This window comes from Apis mellifera, linkage group LG6, assembly GCF_003254395.2.
Source record: "Apis mellifera strain DH4 linkage group LG6, Amel_HAv3.1, whole genome shotgun sequence".
Lineage (NCBI taxonomy): Eukaryota > Metazoa > Arthropoda > Insecta > Hymenoptera > Apidae > Apis > Apis mellifera.
This window is the reverse complement of record NC_037643.1, coordinates 14,354,316-14,376,891: the sequence shown is the minus strand read 5'-3', so window position 1 is coordinate 14,376,891 and position 22,576 is coordinate 14,354,316. Positions and strand designations below refer to the sequence as shown.

General features: G+C 33.8%; 1 protein-coding gene across 16 annotated transcripts in view; it reads right to left on the bottom strand.

Moving 5' to 3' along the window:
- Window positions 1–22,576, bottom strand: part of LOC408874 — a 229,536-nt gene that overhangs the window by 127,482 nt on the left and 79,478 nt on the right. For 2 of the 16 annotated variants that reach the window (XM_006570513.3, XM_006570514.3), the window contains exon 1: window positions 8,356–9,154. The exons of 12 other annotated variants lie outside the window; for them this stretch is intronic. The gene's annotated coding sequence lies outside the window, so the exon portion shown is untranslated. Of the gene's footprint in view, window positions 1–8,355; window positions 9,155–22,576 lie in introns of those variants that run through there. 2 more of the 16 variants (XM_006570515.3, XM_006570516.3) reach the window with 1 other exon arrangement.

The window sequence follows — 22,576 nt, the reverse complement described above, 5'->3', positions numbered from 1 at the left end:
AATACTCGCTTTTCTGCTTTGTGCTTCAAAGGAGAAAAAAAAGCATCGAAAGAATGAATAGGAAGGTGATGGAACCGATCGCGAATATTTGCGGAATCGATCTCTTTTTAAATTTTAATTGGGATTTGGAAAAAGTATCCCTTTAACGACGATAGAAAGTATTCGCTTAGCTCGCTTCGTCAGTGGACTTAGAAGGAGGGGGGAGAAGGAAAAGAGAAGAAAGGATGAATAGAGGAAGAGGGACGAGGAGAGTGGAGGATAGAAACGAGTCGGTAATAAAGTGGCGCGAGAAAAATTATATGTTCGTGCTTCATTTTTTTCTCTCTTCCCTTTCTTTTTCGAAAATTCTTCTCGATTTTACAATGCTCTTCTCTCAGACGAATATTTTTTTTTTTTTTTATAAAAAATGAACAGCTTTATCGATTCGATTTAAAAAGTTGATTTATCGTTAGATCGTGGGAATTTTTTTATACGATTAAAATAAAGACGAGATAAACTTTCTTTTGTTCTATAAAAATTATATCTTTGAATTTTTAAATATCCTTTGGCATGGATGAGTTGTTAACTTTTCAAAGAGAATATTGTATATTTGTAAAGATATATAATTCTGATTTTTAAAAGAAAGAAAGAAACTTGATAAATTATCATTTAAAAAAGATCTTTCTTTCTACGTCAAATAGCTATTCAATTTAAAAAAAAAAAAAAAAAATTAGGTATAATCGTTTTGATATTTTCAATCAAAGGATCCGATATTAAAAGATTGAATGATTTATCCCGATTTATTTTTCACCAGTCTTTCGAATTGGCCTTCTCTCCAGACCACTTGAATATTTCAAGTGTTTATTTCCGATTGAACTTGGTGCTCCATCTTCTCCCCTTGACCTCTTCATTTTATATATAAAAAAAAAATCACTAACTTTTCTCGCATTCTTACCCTTCCTTACCGATCGAGAAACGGAAATTTCGACTCTTCTCGATTTAATTTTATCCACCAAGTTTCAAGATCGAAGACAAAATTTTGAAAACGAACTTTTGATAGTTTTTAATTTTTACACTTTAGTTCATTACTCATTAATAAAAAAAATACGAAGAAAAATAAGAAAAATAATAATCACTAACCTTCCTCGCATTCTTATGTTTCTCTTCCTTACCGATCGAGAAACGCAATTTCGATGTAATTTTATCCACGAAATTTCAAGATCACGGAAACAAATTGTACAGAAAAAGTTTGATGGAGCAGTTTTTACACTTGATTATGCTAATACGAAAGGAAAAAAAAGAGAAATAACGCAGCAAAGAAAAATCCAATCCATTAATTTACCGATCAAATGAATGCGCTTGTATCTTTACGGTACGAGTATCCAACAAAAATAACTAATACCGCGATTTAGAAAGAAAAAAAAAAAAGGGGGGGATTGTGTCGTCTTCTCTCCCATTCAATGTGTGTATCAGGTTGTGAACAAACGTTTACCCTTGTACCCACGTATGTAGTACTAACAACTCCCCTCCCTTTCCTCCACTTCAGCCACTGCTATTCGCCACCAAGCAGCGCCACCAAGTAATCCCTCGACACGGGAGAAAAATTCACTTTGCCAAGCTTCTCTAACGAAAGTACAATATTTGGGGACATGGGAGTAAGCATGTCGTACGTATGTATTTGGCATTCGGACAATGTGGAATGTGTTTCGACGCAAAAATATCTTTCTTAAACGTATGAATGCACACGAATGTGTTATTTTCTTTTCGCTTTTTTTTTTTTTTTTTTTTTTTTTAGATATAAACATTTAATACAGAGAGAGATATACAGAAGATATATCTTCTTTCCCCGAGTGGACGAAAAAATAAATGGAAAAATGATATCCACGTCGAGTTATTTGGAACGAGTTATCATCCCCGTCGCAAACAGCAATGTTTGCTTCCCGTTTATTTTTTTCGAATTTTTTTTTTTTCTTTTTTTAATCTTCCTCGATCTCTCCCCGCTCTCGAATTATTAAAAACACGTTTATTGCTTTCGCTTTATCCCTCCCCTCGCGCATTATTTATTCGTCATAAATTTTAATCTCTCTCTCTTGCCCCCCTCCTCTGCCGTTTGAATCCGAACGAGACTTCGATTCTCTTTCACGGATCGGACGACGATGCAACGAATCTCGTTGAAGGAAAAAAAAATTATTATCATTGCACGAGTGATGGGACGTAGGTATCGCTAGTCGAATATTTGAAAATTTTCGATTTTTTGGTTCGAAAAAAAAAAAAAGAAAATTTCAATATCGATAAAAGAAGCGTTTTCTTGATTCAAGAAAAAAAGAAAAGAAAATTTCAATATCGATAAAGAGAGAGAAAAAAGAAAAGCGTTTTTTCGAATTCGTTCGATTTTTTTGATTCAAAAAAAAAAAAAGAAAATTTCAATATCGATAAAAGAAACGTTTTCTCGATTTGTTCGATTTTTTGGTTCGAAAAAAATATCGATAAAAGGGAGGAAAAGCTTTTTCTCGAATTCGTTCGATTTTTTTAATTCCAAAAAAAGAAAATTTCAATATCGATAAAAGAAGCGTTTTCTCGAATTCGTTCGATTTTTTTGATTCGAAAAAAAAAAAAGAAAATTTCAATATCAATAAAAGAAGCGTTTTATCGATTTGTTCGATTTTTCGAAAAAAAAAAAAATTTCAATATCGATAAAAGAAGCGTTTTCTCGAATTCGTTCGATTTTTTGATTCGAAAAAAAAAGAAAATTTCAATATCGATAAAAGAAGCGTTTTCTCGAATTCGTTCGATTTTTTTGATTCGAAGAAAAAAAAAAAGAAAATTTCAATATCGATAGAAAGGGGAGAAACAAAGATAGAAACGTGGCACGCGTTCCTTTATCCCGATCGAAAATGGAAATCGATCGTGAAATGTGAGATGTGACGAGGCGAGATTCGAACCGATTTCTCGAGGGGAAAAAAAAAAAAAAAAAAAAAAAGAATAAAAACTATGTGCGTATTTGCGTTTATCTCAAAAACTTTCTGCATTAAATATTCCATCGAGTATCGAGGTTCTTTTCTTTTATCGTTAAATTCGAATCGTCGAACAACAAGAATCTTTGAATGGAACGAAAAGTGTGGCAAAGTATGGACGACATTTCGCGTGATTAATGGCTTGTGATCGACGCGAAAAAATATTATCCCGTTCTTAACGTAACCAGCTTTTTCTGAAAAAAAGAAAAAGAAATTAACGATAACGAAAGAAATCGATTTTCTCGTAAACAAGAAATTTTCACGATCGACTCGACTCGATTTAAGGTTAATTTGAAATTTTTTGCCATTGTTTCAAATTGCACGATCAATTATTGACGTTGTATTTGTATAACGTGATTAAATCGAGCACGTGTATTTGGAACCCATTATACTATTCTTCCCTTTTTACCACACATATTATATTTACATTGTAATATTCGCTTTACCTCGTAATCCAAATTCAATTGCTATCTAAATAACCGGAGATAAACCGTTCCATTTAAAAAAGTAACGCAGCACTTTTTTCTATCCAAATAATTGGCTTTCGTGTACCATTTAATTAAAAAAAAAAAAAGATCATATCTGCAATAATTTCGAAAAAAACGAATCATTTTGAAATATTTATAAATCTTAAAATAATCCATTTAATTAAAAAAAATAAAATCATACAATAATTTCGAAAAGAAACTGTTTCGAAATATTTATAAATCTGAAATCTTGAAATTTTCAACACCCTAAATAATCGATTTCCATTCTGATTAAAAATTTAATGGAAAAGAAAAAAAATCAATAACCGTGTAATTATTTTTAAATTATACGTTCTAAGAGCACGAATTATTCTCGAGAGAAAGAAAAAATCGATTTCATCAACAAAATAAGAAAACGAGGAATACAACTGACTCGGCTGTATTTACGACGATCTCGATTAACTCTTCGTCCGTCCGTCCCTGTGTTTACCTCACCGTATTCCTTATCTTTCCACCGACTAATTCGCGCACAAAGCCAGTCTCAGCGCGGCGACGGCACGCGTCACTGCTGGCCGACTAAACGCGCAGGACGCTCGATAATGGAAAACCGATGGGTTGCCCGTCGTTTACACCCGTCAAAACTCTTCCAACAAATCGCACGTTATTTCCTCCCGGATATATAACTAACAATCGCGAGAAAATTGATCCAAGTGGAGAATAATATTATTATCGTAACTGAAATATTGTTATTCAGAAGAAAGGAAAAATTGTGACATGTAAATAAGAAAAAAAAAATGTTGTAATGTTGTAATTTCGTTACAATAAACTTGCTTAATAACAATACTTCACAATTTTAATTCAATCGTTTCATGAACGAACCGAATAAACGATAATAAAAACTTAATAAACTAATCCCTAATAACTAATAAATTTGTTTACATTTCCATTTTATTATAATTTTATCAACAAAAATCTCAACTTTCCAACCTTGTTTCGAAATCACTTTATATATGTTGAAACGGAACCGGAAGGGAAAACCGTTTCGAAAAGGGAAAATTTTAAGTAGAGAGAAATCGCATCGATGAAAAAAAAAATTACGCTAATATACCTCCCCCTCCTTCTCTACAGGTCCGTGAATAGAGCGGTCCGACGGATCAAACTCGAGTCAAAGTTTTAATTAATATTGGCTTTTTCGTAGGAGTTGTGTGTAAGTTGCGCGATCTCGAGGGATACTTTCGTAGGAATTTCACGAAGGAGGAGGAGGAAAAGATTGTGTTTAACGGCCGTATTAAATAACGAGGATGGAAAATTTCGAGGAGTGTATAAAGTGGCCGGTTGAGGAGGAGGCATCGTTAAAGGTAATGCGCTTTGTTAGGGTCGTTCGTTGTTGTTGTAGAAGTATATACTTCCACGAATATCCCCCTCCCTTCTTCTATTTTTATACACTCTAAATTTATATAGAATAGTGAATCTAAAATTCTTCGACTCGTCAACTTGTTATGATACATTCGAAGGATGATAAAATTTAAAATTATATAAAATCGTGATAATATCTAAAGATCGAACAAAGGGTTAATTTTATCCCTTTTTATAGGCCCTTCCACGAATAATTATTCCGATTCGATGGCCCTTTGTCCGATCTTTAGATATTATCGCGATTTTATCCAGAATTTTAAATTTTATCATCTTTCGAATGCATAACATAACAAGTTGACAAGTCGAAGAATTTTAGATTCGCTATTCTATATAAATTTGTATAAAAGTGTATAAAAATAGGAAAGGAGAGGGGGGAGAGATTAATAATAAACCAAATTCATAAAATAAATAAAATAATAATAAATTTATAGATAAAAAAACTAATAATAAAGAAATTATCAATAATAAATTTATAAATAAACAATTTAATCTATTATTATTTAAAGAAATAAAAATTAATCCAAAAATTCATAAAGTTAATATAATTAATCCATATGAATATATATTAAATATTAAATTACAAAAAATATAAATTCAACTTAAATTAAATAAATTTAATAATAAAATAATAATAATTAAATTTCCAATAATCAAATTTAAATTATTTTTTATTTTATTTATAAATAATATAAATAAATAAATTATTGATATTATTAACATTTATTATAATTAATAATAAATATATTAATTAATAAATTAAATCTATAACCCTTAATTTTTGATGACCAAGTTCATAATTTATTCTAACTAATAATGATAAACCTAAAACCAATTCACATACAGAAAATACTAAAAAAAATTAAAAATAATCATCTATTAATTTCATATCCAATAATAAAAAATAATTATTATATCATCGGCGAGAGTCCAAAGATGTTAAGTTTGATCAATTTCGAGGTGGGCCAACTGGATAGAAAGAAGAGAAAGAGGGAGAAGAGAAGAAGAAGAAGGGTTTCCTTTCACATCGGATCCGTCGAAACGAAAATTATTCTATCGTCTGAAATTTAAAACCGGGAGGCGCGTAAAAATTGCACCGGAAACCTTCCTTTCCCTTTAACGGTTGGAATCGGATTAAACGATGTTCCGAATACGATATACGTTATATATATATCGTACGATTTTATCGATCGAGGATTTTGAAAAAAAAAAAAAAATACGCTATTCGAGTATGGGGAATATTTTTCAATTAAAAAGTGACGGAAGAATATTTTTTTTCTTCAAAGAAGAATCTTCTGTCGTCTTCTGTCGTATCTTTAGCTTCGTCGATCGAAAAATACCGCTATTGTTTTTTCTGCATCATCGAAAATATGAAAGGGGGTTAATAATATTTAGTTCGTAGAACGTGCGTAAATTTCAGATATGCTGAAGAATTTTTCATCTACGTCATGCGATGTAAGAGACGACTATTTTAACGGAATTCAAAAAATTGCAATTTTATTACGCGTTCGAGATTCTTTCTTTCTTTCTTTCTTTCCGAAATTCTTGCTTCTCTTCAAAAATAAAAAAAAAAATTTTCGAGAAAAAGTGCCAACGCGAGAGAAAAAAAAAAAAGAAAAAAATTGGAAGACGATGGAGTTAATAGTACACGAAGCGCGCAAGAGTTGAACATTCTCGATAACGAGTTGCACGTGCCTGTTACGAGAGCTCGAAGGAGAGGGGATTCCATCGATTCGACGAGTTTCCTCTCGCTTGGGGGACACCCCAGGTCGTTTCCGACCTGTCTTCGCGGGTCTTGACCCCTGGCGTTCCTCCTTCTTCCGCGAAGATCAAAGGAAATCGAGATTATTTTCCTCTTCCCATTCGATTTTTCTTAATCGAATTTTGAGAACCGTTTGATGACGGTCGTATATTTATAAATTTTTAAAGGAAGAAATAGATTTCTTCTATATTCCCTTATTTCGAGACCGAGTATGAATAATAATATATAATGTTGAAATAATAAGTAGTCAAATAATAATTTCTACTTTATGTCATTTATACAATTTTTCATTGTGTACAGTTTATGTATATACGTAACAAAACTGAAATGGAATATAGTTGTAATAATTTTGAATTTAATATGTCAATGTCGATTGAGAATGAATCATATATATATATATATATATATATTATATAATCCCCAGGTATACCTTTCGAGCTCGGTATTCTATTTAAACCGCGTTATCAGACGTAGATAAAACGTCGGGGATAAAATTCACCATAAATTCTACGACCTTATTTTTTTCTGCTATCCCTATCCATTTTTTATATCTTCGAAAGATACGAGAACGTTTATATAGAAACACGTTCGAGAAATACGCGACGATACATGTACAACACTTTAATGTAAGAAAGAAAAAAAATAACACGAAAGAAAGCTCGATTCGAAAGTTACGATCCACTACTATCATACACGTCCAATATTTTCGTCTAAGAGAGAGAAAAAAAAAAGAAAATTCAAGCTGCGATTACAGCTTGTCCCTTCGACAATAAGTTAAAAGAGAAAAAAAAAAAAAAGAAGAAGAAAGAAAAAAAACAAAAGCGACCTCTTCTCTATTCAAGCCAAAGCATCCTCTTTAGCATCTCTAATTATCCTCCGAGTTTTTCCCTTCCGACGAGGAGAGCAGAGTCGAGTCGATAAAAATTGAATCGGGTTTGGGACACGAGACGAGGCGTTAAAAAAAAAGTCAAGGTCAGTTTCTCTTCCCGTTCTAATTACCTCGTCCACCGACGACGAAACCGAGCGAGAAAGAATAATCGTTGTTTTCAAACATTGTTATGACCTTCTAGCGCGACCGTTCTTATTTGTTTACCTTTTTTCGGAAGATTGAAAAGGACGATTATTTTCGATGTGGCACGCTTGCAGCACAGCATACGCGGCGATCCACATTGCGCGCGATGAACGTTATACGACTGTCTGCGGTTTCGCGTGGAAAACAAAAAAACAAAAAAAAAAAAGAATTGCAACCACCGACTGATGAAGAGAGCAAAGCGTGTTCGTTTCCATTGTCGGGAGGGAGGGAAGCTTTGACTAATGGAATTGAGAGGGGGGATCGTGAAGCTCGAAATAATTTTGAAACTATTTCATTTTTTGGACTGAAGTGTGTATATATATATATGTATATAATAATTTCAATTTGTTCTTTTCTAGATGAAACGAAAAAGAAGAGGATCTTTCTCTCTCTTTCTCTGAAGAAATTTTATTCAGAATCGACTTCCTCTTAGACGTTGAGTGTGTTAAGAATCATTGATAATATTGCAAGGAAAATCTTTGAGATTAAATTTTGTGTAATCGATCAAGCAACGATACCCTCTTCCTCCAAAGACGCAGAGACAATCATCACCTCTTCTTACGATACGCGATCCTTCGCCTCGTCTTTACCCGAAGAATCCCTTCCCGGCACGAACTTTCACAAAATCAAACCTCTTCTTCTATTTACCTTCAACTCCGTGATCCCGCCCGAAAAAACACTTTACTTTCCTCCTATCTCCCTCCCTATCTCAACACCAGTAACAACCATTCTCCTCCTTCCAAATTGCGCGATTGTTGCACACGAGATATCGGATATAGGCGTACTCTGGAAGCTAAAGAACTAGAGAAACTTCCGTTCCGTTACGTAAATCCGCCGGTTCCGGCTTCAAAGGAATAGGCGAGCCTTTGTCCCAGCCTTGAATATCCATCCCTTCGTGAAAATCCATTTTCGCACAACACTCGAGATCTCGCGCACTTCTCTTTCTCTCTTTTTCTCTCTCTCTCTCTCCTCTTATCCTGGAAAAAAAGAGGTGCTCGTGGGACGAGACGCACTTTTCCACGCGCCGGCACGTGAAACGTAATATTATCGAACGGAAGGAACGTATGAATATACGTGAGAAATATCGTTTCTGGAGACGGTTGCTTTGATTATGTATATATAAAGGAAAAAAAAAAACAATCGATCCGATTTGGCGGACGATGCAGTTTTGGACGAGCGACAAACTTTTCTGTCGAAACAAGGCGGAGAGATAACGCGGTTGATCGGACGACGACTCGCGGGAGGCACTGTGCGGTGGTAACTCGCGAGGAACACTGAGACACGGCTGTGATCCGATAGACTGGATAGAGGAGAGAAAGAGAAATAGAGAGAGAATAGAGAGAGAGAGAGGATACCGGGAGAAGCCGGGCGGTAGCAGGCTGTTGGCCGATTCGTAACGCGGCGACGGCACAACTGGCATGCGCCTTTTCCACCCTCCTTTCTCGCCCCTGTCTCGCCCCTTGTGCCGCCGCCGCCACCCCCCTCCCTCGGCACACGCTCGCCTCGGCCAACCTGGCCCGGCGCATCGCCTCCCCACTCCCTTCCCCATTCTCGGCCGCCCTTCAATTCTCGACGCCGCGCGTTGTTCCCGTCACGGGAGATGGGGAGGGGAGAGGAGATGGTGCTGCGTAATAGTAATAATATTCGAACGCCACCGAATGTGACAACTTTAACGTTATTCGAGTCGACTGATTTTTAATTCGAATTGGAGAGATCTCTTAAAAAGGGATTATTAAGGATCTTTTGACGAGAGTTCTTGTGACGAGAGAGAGGCGGCGCTGCGTAATAATATTCGAATATCGTCGAATGCGACAAGTTTAATTGTTATTCGAGTCGATTGATCCTTAATTTGAATTAGAAAGGTGATCACTTGAGGAGTTATTAAGTTATCAAGGACTGCAGCCTCGGATTCTTTACCGTGCACCGAGAGAGAAGCGGCGCTGCGTATATACAATAATAATATTCGAACCGAATGTGACTTTAACGTTATTAACAATTTGTTACAACAACTTTAATTTAATTTAAATTAGGAAGGAGGAAAGGGGTAAATGATGATCTCTTAAGGAGTTATTAAAAAGTTATTAAGCTATTAAGATATGATCTTTCTTCCACTGTTTACCGTGCATTTCTCGTGACCAGAGAGACGGTGCTGCCACGGTAATAACATTCGAACATTACCGAGAGAGTTTATTCGTATTAGAGCGTCGTTGGACCTTATTTTTTCAATTTAAAAACAAAGGACAAATGTTATTATTTTCACATGAATTTTTTATATGCTTATATAATCTTCTTCAATTCTTCATCGCATATTATTCTTACAGGAGAGTAATATTCGTAATATTTGAATATCATCAAGCGAAATGTATTGCTTAGTGAGATGACGATCTTTTTTATCCTTTGAGGAGGGAACTAGATATTTCGTATAAATTTTATTACACGTACGATTAAGACTATCATTAATAATAATTGATGGATTAAAGAGCGAAGTAAGCTTGCAATGCTCGATACAATAAAAATTGTGATATTTTTATAGAAAAAAAAAAAAAACAAAAATCGTCAAGCACATACGACGTGCATACATCGTTGACACAAGAAAAATTCACGTATTCCAATAAACTGTGTAAACGTTATCAAAACTTGCATCGTTATTAAATATTTGTATAAAACTGTTTACACTTAAATCTTTACATTTAGACCTTTTTCCCCTCGAAATTGAATTGATTTTTGAAAAAATCGATCTTATCGAAATTTATCATTCGCAAAGAGCGATAAATCCCCCGATAATAAAACTGGAACAACGAGAACGTCTGGTCGAGGTCTCGCCACCGAGGGGTGGCTTAAAAATTAAGACCCCTCGGAAAACTGGTCTGAAAGTTTACAACTTCCGCCTATTTCCAAACACTATTTTTACTCCTCCATAAATCCTATATTTCTCCGTGAGAATAGAGTGGCGGATCGATTAAACGTCTCCTCTCTTCCTCTCTCCTTTAATCTTTTCAGTGTCATTTCCTCTCTTTTCCTTACACACCGCTCGAAACATTTTATTTTCTTCATACTTTTTTTTTATTCTCGAATCGAAACAAATGTCTTCGTAATTTTTTTTCCTTCCTCTATCCACATTTAATTTCTCATCGCAACTTTGCGTTCCTTCTATTATTTCACTTACGTTAAGAAAAAGAATAAATCGAATGAACTTCTTCACAATACATTAACGTTCCTTTTTTTCTTTTTTTTCACTCGTATAACACAATCGTCTCTACATTTTCTTAGAAAATTTTTTAATCGCTCTTCGTCAGAGCAACCGTGACAAATGACACATTCCGTGTGTCCTATCTTCACATTTATCGATCGGTTCGTCGAGAAGAGAGCGACCTTCGAAATTCGTTCGCGTGGTAGGGATTCGCGATTAGCGCGGCGTCGACGATCGTCCCTGTTGAACGAGCGCCAGCGCGGCCGCTCGCCTCTTCCCGTTTATTATCGTTAAAGAAGAGGGACGATCGTTCGATCGAGCGGCGGCGCGCGGCTCGCGCTCGACTCGAGCCATGGCGGCCGTGAATGAACAGCTGATCGCGTCTATCCGCGCGAATTCGATTCTTAAAAATACAGAAGAGTATTTTTAGGAATTGGAATCGAAATTTTTGGTTGAGTTTGGTTTTTTTTAAGATGGTTAATGGAGCTGGAAGTGGAACGCGTTATTGATTATATAGTAAAAAAAGTGGAAAAAAAGTAAGTAAAGATATTTTATATCGTGCAATTATGTTGATCCTTAAATGTGGCGAAATTGGATAACGGAATTGGAATATTTTAATATGTTAATATTTTAATATATTTTAATATTTATTATTTTAATACGTAAGTATGTGAATAATTGAGCTTGATATTAATGGTATTGTAGATTAAGTGGATTAGGAATTAATCGAACGTAGCGTTTTTTTTTAAATAAATATCTAAAGTTCGAAATATTGAAGGTAATGTATATATAATGTATAATAAATTATTGGAAAATTTAAAGTATAAATCGAAGAAATATATATTTTTTAAAATATATATGTATATGTTCTAGGAAGAAAATATTCCAAAATAATGCGAAAATTAATAAATCACCCAATTTATAATTTTTTAAAAATATATTACAAGAATTTAAAATATCTCAAAATATCTAAAATAAAAAATTGAAATTCAATATAGTAATATTCAAAATATTCAAAAAAAAAAAAAATATTCAAAATATTCGAAAATAATGATAAAAAAAAATGATGAAAAAAAAATAAAAATCAATAAATTACTCAATTTATCCGAAAGCATAATTTTTCTAACCTATATTACAAGAATTTAAAATATCCCAAAAGAAAAAAATAAAATACACCCAAAATACTAAAATTTATTTTTACACACATTCTAGAAAAAAAATATTCGAAAATAATGCAAAAATCAATAAATTATCCAATTTATCCAAAAGTATAATTTTCCTAAAATATAATATAAAAATTAAAATATATCCAAAATACTAAAATTTATTTTTACACATATTCTAGAAAAAAAATATTCCAAAATAATGCAAAAGTCAATAAATCATCCAATTTATCCAAAAGCATAATTTTCCTAATCTATATTACAAGAATTTAAAATATCTCAAAATAAAAAATTAAAATACACTCAAAATACTAAGTATTTTTACATACATTTTATAAAAAGAGAATATTACAAAATAATCCAAAAAATTAATTACCCAATTTATCCAAAAATATAATTTTCCTAATCTATATTATAAGAATTTAAAATATCCCAAAATAAAAAATTAAAAAACCAAAATACTAAAATTTATTTTTACACACATTCTAGAAAAAAAAATATTCCAAAATAAAAATCAATAAATTACTCAATTTATCCAAAAGTATAATTTTTCTAATCTATATTACAAGAATTTAAAATATCTCAAAATAAAAAATTAAAATATACCCAAAACACTAAGATTTATTTTTACACGAAGTAGCGGAAAATAGTTACTAAATTTCAAAGGGTAACTTCGCGAGATACCCGCTAATGTCCGGTTAAATGTCGCAAAATTGAAATTGGGACGCGTTGCCGAGTAAATGCAGCGTTTTATGTGTACATAATAAGCATGTAAATTTGATCTTAAACAGCGGCGCTCGGTTAAATGTCGCAAAATTGGAATTGGGAACAGATCGAACGCCTAACACTTTATGCACACATAAATACGTAAGTTGATCCATCTATTCGAACGTCAGACAGTTTAGAACGTATCCCAATTGTTCCCCTCGAAAACTGAACTACGAATATAATAACTGAATAATAAATAGACTCGAAATAATTTTGAAAAAATAAATAACTCGCTTTTAAATTTTACGAACAGATATGATTGTATCAAATTCTAATAATATTAACAAAATTGCAAGAACACGTATTTGCATTCCTATTTCCACATATTTTTTCTACACACACACACACATAAAATCCTGAATTTTGAAGAAATAAATAACTTGCTTTTAAATTTTCTAATAATTAATTCTAATAATTCTCGAAAAATTATTTTGAAAAAATAAAAAAAATAAATAAGAATTGTATCAAATTCTAATAACAAGTAATATTAGCAAAATTGCAAGAATAAAAACACGTGTTTCCACACGTGTTTGCATTCATTTTTTCTACAAAATCCTGAATTTTGAAGAAATAAATAACTTGCTTTTAAATTTTACGTACAGATATGATTGTATCAAATTCTAATAATTAATTCTAATAATTCTCGAAAAATTATTTTGAAAAAATAAATAACTCGCTTTTAAATTTTACGAACAGATAGAATTGTATCAAATTCTAATAAAATTGCAAGAACAAAAACACGTGTGCTTCCACATGTGCTTGCATTCATTTTTTCTATACACACATACACACACACACACACACGATCCTGAATTTTGAAAAAATATTCTAATAAAAATTCTAATAATTCTCGAAAAATTATTTTGAAAAAATAAAAAAAATAAATAAAAATTGTATCAAATTCTAATAACAAGTAATATTAGCAAAATTGCAAGAACAAAAACACGTATTTCCACACGTGTTTGCATTCGTTTCTATATATATATATATATATATATATATATATACACGATCCTTTACAACGAACGAACTACGAAATACGTGCAACAAAATAAATATCATCGCGTGTTCCCCTAAAATTCCTAGGATACCTAGCTTCGAGATTTACAGTTTCTATATTTACTATTGTCGCACGAGCGAATCCTCACGTATATATCGAGTAGGGGATCTGGGTAAACAGGCTGACTGATACGTAAACTCGAATGGCGGTCGATAGGTCCTCGCGCATTAACCCACTAAAATCCCACCGTCCTCCTTTCTTTTTTTCTCTCTTTCCCATTTCCTTTAAGATAAATCAAAAACCTCCTTGCCACGCGATAAACAAGTATCTTCCTGTCCGTTGAAACTGAAAAATAATTCCTCGAATATCCAAATCTTGAAAAATTGGAGATAAACGAGGAGAATGAATATATTCCGTTCGGGGAACTGACGAAAACTTATCCAGTTATTACTTATGCAGTTTTTTGCAATGCAAAAAGAAAGGGAGAAAAAAAAAAGGAATCTCGACCGATTCTCCTTCGAGAAAAAAAAATTTATTAGATTCGAAGGGAGGACGAGAGGAGGTGGAAAACTAAGAAAGAGGTCTTGCGTGTTGTTGGTCAGCTTCCAGCCAAGGGATCCTGGCCTACTAAACACTCGCGCAATTTATAAAACCCGCGACGACCCAGACGACGAGCTCTCTCCAAAGCTCCAGCTTCCTTCCACCCTCCTTCGTTTTCGTTCGAACGACCTCGATATCCATCCTCGTATCCCAATTTTCTCGTCGTGGGACGGAAAGATATATATATATATATATATATATATATATATATATATAGAGAGAGAGAGAGAGAGAGAGAGAGAGAGAAAGAGAGAGAGAGAGATTGAGACTGAGACTGAGACTGAGACTGAAATTAAGAGAGATTGAGATTGAAATTGAGATTGAGATTGAGACTGAGAGAGATTGAAATTGAGATTGAGACTGAGACTGAGACTGAGACTGAGACTGAGACCGAGACCGAGATCGAGACCGAGATCGAGACTGAGACCGAAACCGAGACTGAAACCGAGATTGAGACCGAGACCGAGATTGAGACCGAGACCGAGACCGAGACCGAGACTGAGACTAAGACTAAGACCGAGACCAAGATTGAGACTGAGATTAAGACTGAGACTGAGACCGAGACCAAGATTGAGATTGAGACTGAGACTGAGACCGAAACCGAGACTGAGACTGAGACTGAAAGAGAGAGAGAAGAGAGTAAAATTTTTAAAAAATTTTGATCCTCAGAATTCTAGTTTTGAGCATGACTCGACATCACATTTCTATACACAGCTCCTATTGTCAAGTTAAATTCGACATTGTACAACGCAAATTTTTTAAAAGTAACGTTTTTCTTTCTCAAATAGATATTTTACGCGATATTTTATGGAGACCCTCTTTTTTTACATCCATTTTGCGGGTTGAATGAGTTAAGAGTGGTTAAGACGATCGATCGTTATCGACGATAAAAGAAGATCGAGAGTTCGAGAAATAAATAATAATTCGAATAAAATAAATGGTTCGAGATGGTGAATCGGTTGGACTATTCCTTTTTTCCCCCCCTCCCGAGATCGAATACGGAATAATAAAGTTTCGAGCGCGTGCTACGAATTAAATGCTCGTGGAAGAAACCGAGTCGACAAATATTTAAAAGAAAACTCGAACGAGGAAATACAACGTGGGTGGATAAACGAATCTCTCTTTGAGAAATATACATTTGAACGAAAATTCGTTGTTCAAGGAAGATCGTTTAAAAAATCTATTTAATTCCCTCTTTTAGGGAGAGAGGGAATATGATGAATTTAAAAGAATTAACAGATGTTTCTTTGAGATGTTTGATTTTTAACAACACCTTTATGCGAGAAATAAATATACGTTTTACTCGAAGGATATAAAAGATGAGGTTAGAATCAGCGAGAAACGGAAGAAACTCGTTCGAAGAAGCTTGAAATTTAAATTTAATATCGAGAACATTCAATGTGAATATGATTCCATTTTTTCTTTTTTTTCTTAATTCTTAAGTCTCTTCGAGACGAGAAACTATCCTCTTCCATAACGAGACCAAGCAAGAATCTGGATCGTAACGTAATTAATAATCGAAAATAATAATTTCCAAAATTGAAAAGTCAGTCTGCTTAAGCATTTTCTTACCATTTTCAACGAGACGAGGCAAGAATCTGGATCGAAATATAATTAATAAACGAAAATAATAATTTCCAAAATTGAAAAATTAAAATTATCTCTCCGCATAATTGTACACAACGATTAAAGTTATTATACATCGAGTATTATCACCATTATACAAAAGTTATTATTATCATTATATCCTGTAACGTTATTCGAGTTCGAAACTGTAATTAAAAAAGTTATATAAATACCTCATTTCGAGGAAATTTTTTTTCTCAACAAACACCGTCGACAATAATAAACGATCTTTCTCTGTCCACAATTTTCGCGAAAGGATTAAAATTATTATTCGAATGATTTCATCGAAAAAAAAAAAAAAAGAAAAACGACATCGATCGATCGTTGACCGACTTCTTGGTCCGGTTGGAAATCGTCTGAACGAATGGTACAAAAGAGCGGGGAGGGGAAGAAATTCTCGATTACTCATTCGTCTCTTTCCAATCTTCGGAGTGTAATTGTTTTCCCGGACAAAGACATTTCCCTTCCTGTTTTTATAGCCGTCCACGATTTCACGCTTGCCAATATTGCGTAAAACGCGCGATTGATTGGTCCAGGAAAAAAAAATATTTCCAACAGAATACTCTCCTTCGAAAGAAGAGAAGATAAAAATAACGGAAAAATTGTAAGAAATTAACTTAACACTTCCCGGATAATCATAATTTATCCTTCCTCCTAAGATTGATAATCGAAACTTTATGTTCAATTTAAATTTTATAATTGCCGGTAAACATAAGAGAGAGACTTTTGAACGCATCTTTTTACGTCCATTCATGTCGAGGAAAGTTTTCATAACCGGTGGAACATTTAACAATCCACGCGATGCTGCGCACGTTTATAAGCGTCGAGGGATAAGTTTGGTTAAGATGGATCGAGGAAGGAAACTCGAATCCGTGATAAATAAACCGCTTCGAGTGGAAAATTGCCCCTTGTTCCGCGAGCTGACGCGAACGAAACGCACTTTTTCTAAAAAAAAAAAAAAAAAACACTAAACGATCGTTAAATTTATCGATTAATTTATCGTGCGTTTGTTTACCCTTTTTTTATCTCACAAAGTTTCCACAAACAGCTTCTAATTTTAATTTGAAAAATTTTTCTTCAAACAGTTGGAATAAAAATTGGAAAGCGTGTAAAAAAAGGAAATAAAATCGAAGATTATTGTCATGGATCGTTGTATAACTCGAAAAAGTTTCGAACCGGGTGTATATCACCTCGGGAATCTCGTTGGCAAACATGGATTAATCGAATGATTTGTCGCTAATTATTATCCAATCTTAGGGTTTCGGGCTCGCAACAATGGCGGATAATTCCCAGACGAACCATCGACGTTGATCCCGTTGCCGTCCTCGACGAAATCCCATCACCATCATCCTCGCCACCTCGTGCAATTCTCTCTCTCTCTCTCTCAGTTAACCTCCGTTAATTCCGTTAGATTGCTACGGCTGTTCTGTTAGACGATACGAATGATTGAAACGGGAAAAATCGTGAAATTAAATTAAATTAATAAAATTACACTGCGTATTTTTTAGGATGAGAAAAAGAGAATTTGATCAAAATAATATATTTTATATAATTTGATTTAGTTTTGTGGATAAGATATACTTCTTTGTTATTGTCTGTAAAAATTATTTCCAACGTGTAAAATACAAAAATACTGTCCGATTATATCGTTAATAATCGTTAAAGATACGGGTAAGCGATGTATCGTGGCAACGAGCCATTAGAAAGATCTACGAGCCACCGTTAGATGCACGTGATTTCCCGCGTACCATGCGTTTCACGAACAAGCTTGTTACGGAATTAACCAAGTTTCTTTCACTCGTCCGACTATTACTTTTGGTTAAGAGTCTCGACAGAAGCATTAAATGAAAGAAAAAAAAAAAGAAAAAAAGAAATTATGAAAATAGAAATAAAGGAGAAGATAGAACGGGTGGAAGAATAGATATACGATTTATAAATTAAAAGGAATTGTGTAAAGGTGAAAAAAATGAGCAAGAGAAAAGGAAAAAAGATGTATAACGTATAAGAAGAAAAATAATAAACGCAGCGAGCGAGAAATAAATTTAAAAAAGTGCTTCATAAAGAGATAATATATCCGATAAAGTTTAATAGAGATAAAAAGACAAGAAAAAGCGAAAGTTAATCTCATCGAACCTTTATTAATTTAATTTAACCCAAGAATAACCAAGAATTGCGTCTATATAAATATAAATATAAACATACAATATTTCACAATTTTACGTGAAAATATTCCAAACACTCTCATTTGTACTTACCTACGCGCGACAAAATACCTTTACATTTTACAAACAGAAACGGAGGCAAAAAGACCAGAATATCCCGGTCATTCAGCCAGTTGGAATCCTAACCTGAATATCGGGAAACTGGATACGGGCGACAAGGGAAAGTAGAACGGAGCGCACAAAAGGCTTCGGTGAATTTTTTGCGCAAGACGATTCAGTAGCGAGAAAATTTTAGAGGATTGCCGCAGGGCGACAGATTGCCTCCTCGATGGAGACAGAGAAGAATAGAAACTCGTGCACCGTCTATGGATCCATTCGTGCGCACGTGCCCGTGCACGTGATGCATTATGGGAAAGGCGAGCGCGCATGCGCGCTACCTTCTTCGCTGAAATTACCGGCAGAGCCAGCTGCTTATGAATAACCTAGCTAATTCATCGACTAAGATGGAATCGCTAAACACCGCGTCGACGTGAATTTTTTAGTGTATCAGATACATCGAAAAGACGAGTTGCGAATAAGTGAACTTTTACGTTGAATAATCTATATATCGCTTCAACGAGACGAGGAAATAGGAACGAATTAGGAAATATATATATATATATATAAATGAAACAGTTTCGTGATCGATATTAGCGACTGTTATGTACATGCTATTAAATATAGAGGGCCCTCGCGTGCGAGATTAGACAAACAAATAGACCACTTTAATATTTTTCTACCGTGTATCTGAAATATTAATCGCTATACGCGCATCATTATATGCATCATCTAATACAACGATCGATTTTTTTTACATGAATTGAATTAAATATATACTATATATATAATAAAATAAGAAAAGGAATAAGGAAGATTATGTCACGAGATCCAGCGGAAGTTTTAAATAAAGGATGGCGTCACAGGGAGAAAAATTCATAAGAGGAAAAAGCAGGGGAATAACATTATGGAAACCCTGCAATCTTATCCGCGATTCCATTGCTCTTCATTTGTGAACTCGCTCTGTCTCCCCTGTGACGTGATCCATGGTGGATGTTGGTAGAAAAGTAAGGGAAAGGGTTAGCAAAAAAAGTAATTCTCCAAGAAAAGGAAGATTGTGGCGTGTCACAGAAGGCGAGTAATCGATGTAACGATGATTCCCTTTCCAACCATCCTCTTATATGAAATCCTCACCCTCTGTGACTCGATCCCTCTTCTCGGTTAAGATAACAAGAGAAACTTTAAGTCATATACCATTGAAACTTGATTCTACACATATCTCACAATTATAGATATCGAAATTACAATGATGCTCGCTTCGATTCAAACTTATTGCAAATCTCGTCTTAATTAAGAAACCGATCGAAATTTCTCGTCCAACCAATAAAGAGGTATTAAACGAAGAGCGTAGGGAAACAATCGTAATAAATTCGAGTGGGATAAACGATCGTGTAGCTGGCGATTAACCAACCCATTTTTCACGGGGAACTCTTGTTAACAATTACCAAGAGCCCGGCCCTCGGATCGAACCTCTCGCTCTCCCACGGTTCGTAGTTTACTTTCATCGACCGCAGGCCAACGAACTTCCGCCAACTAGGAGGGCAGCCGATTCATCCTGGAATTATCGTTCGTACGTTCGGAAAGCTCGCCGTTGTAATTGGCTTCGATACTCGGACGTTGGATCAACCGCAACGGCAAATACTCGGATTCGGGACATTCCTTGCCTTGTTTCCTCCTAGCATTGCATCCTCCTCTCTCCGCGCAATTTGTTCGTCGTCCGTCGTGCGATCTTCATCTTCATCTCGATGAAAGTGAACAAAGTAAAATAATTTAAATATAATATATAAAATTTTTGATTTTACATATTTTTTTTTATTTAAATAAGATGATTAAGAATATTCTTTAGAAATTAAAAATTTAGAAAATTTCTTCTTTAGAATATTCGCTTCGTGAATAAATCTCTTAAATTGCTTAAGTTAATAAAAAATAAAATATTAAGAGAATTTTATTTGTTATTTGAAATCATTTTAAATTAAATAGTTTCGAAAATTAAAAACTCTGAAAGACACATTTTTTTTGTAATTTCGATCGATCCAATTGAAGGGCGACAATATTTATTTAGAATATGATTTAGAATATTCGCTTCATGAATAAAATTCCAAACTCTTGTAAAGTATTGAAATATTAAAATTTTTATTTGAAATCATTTTAAATTAAATAGTTTCGAAAATCAAAAACTCTGAAAGACATTTTTTTTGTAATTTCGATTGAAGGGCGACAATATTTATTTACGTTTGATTTAGAATATTTGCTTCGTGAATAAATTTCCAAACTCTTGTAAAGTATTGAAATATTAAAATTTTTATTTGAAATCATTTTAAATTAAATAATTTCGAAAATCAAAAACTCTGAAAGACACATTTTTTTGTAATTTCGATCGATCCAATCGAACGGCGATAATATTTATTTACGTTTGATTTAGAATATTTCGTGAATAAAATTCTAAACTCTTGTAAAGTATTGAAATATTAAAATTATTTGAAATTATTTTAAATTAAATAGTTTCGAAAATCAAAAAACTCTGAAAGACACATTTTTTTGTAATTTTAATCCAATCAAACGGCGACAATATTTATTTATGTTTGATTTAGAATATTTCGTAAATAAAATTCTAAACTCTTGTAAATTGTTGAAATAAATTTATTTATTTAAATTTATTTACTTAAATTTTTCGAATTTGAATATTTTTTTATCGCTTAAATCCGATTTTTCATTTAAAATCGTTCGAACAATTTTTCGAAAAATTATTTCCACAAGAATTTTTCCAACATCGAGAATATAATAATTTTTAAACGGATAGATTAATAAATGGAATCGAAAAAGATCAAGGAAAGATGAATGAACGAACGAGGAACTGAATCTGATCGAAAGTTTTATTAAGCCGCGTCTCCAAACTTTCCAAGCATCTTGCAACAACAGGGTTTGTAATCTTTATTATTAACAAAAATTTTCTTAAACGGATAATAAATTTCTCTTTTCACGGGGAAAACATCGCTTTGTTTCTATTCTGATAAATAACGGATTCAGTTCAGCGAATTACGGTTTCCGGTATTGTTATCCCTCTCTCTTTCTTTCTCGCTTTAAATAACTCTCGAGAAAATACTTTCATTACCGAGCGAGAGAGATTGTTCGGATTAAAACTGGATTCAAAATTATTCCGAGATTTGTTATCGACGGAGCGAATTTTAAATAATATAAATTTTTAGCATTGAAGTGGACGAACACTGATCGATCAATTTTTAAGAGAAATAAAAGGAGAGAGAGAAAGAGAGAGATAATAGAAGCCCGTTTTATTCGAACGCAAAAAAAAAAAAAAAAAAAAATGGTAATTATGATCAGCTGAGTTCTCGTTTCGAGCCGCTTTTGTGAAAATTGGAAAACGGAGAGACAAAGCGGGCAGAGATTCCGGCGTAATATGGCGGCCGATTGAAAACTTCCCGGATGTTTTCAACGTTTGCTCGTCGACTGTGCGCCTCTGATGTCTTTTTCCCTCTTTTTTCTCTCTCTCTCTTTTTGCAACGCATCGCGCGCACGAACGACGAAATCGTTCGTTGACCGATCATCCTCGAAAGAATAATCGATATTGTTTATGTGTTAGAAAGGTTGAGATTCGAGATTGCTCGATCGGTAATCGAATAAAAGGTATCGAGATATCTTTGCGAAAATTATTTTTTTTTTTTGTTTTAATTTTGGTTCAAAAAACGAAACGAGAGTTGTAGAGTCTTGTAGTTTCGAAATAAATCTAGAGAGAATTTTGGCTACAATGACACATTGCTGGTTATCTAATTTTAATACCTGTCTTTTCTTGGACGCCGTCATATCATAACCTCTTCTGTTCACAATCCCACTATTCGCGGTGAAATATTCTATTATTATCGGATCGAATTGCTTCATCCTCGTGTACGAACGAAAAAGAAGAAAAATCTAAAATAGACACAAAAACAACGAGTTAATCGAATTAAATTCGTAAAACAAATAATTCGCGTACAATAATAATAATCGTTCGATCGAAATATTCCGAATATCAATTATTCAATTATTCGTTCCAACCACACGTTTCTCGTCCTGCAGAAAATTCGTCAAAATAACAATCGATATAGGAGATTCGAGATTTCCTCGTATATCGTTCCCGTGCAAAAAAAAGGAAAAAAGTTGCAATCAAAATCGCATCCGACTCGTCGAGCCCGACTCGTTCCATCTACTGCCACGAGCGGCGCTGCCCTCGCTGCTCGCAAGATATCCGTGGAAAAAAGCGGATCGCGAA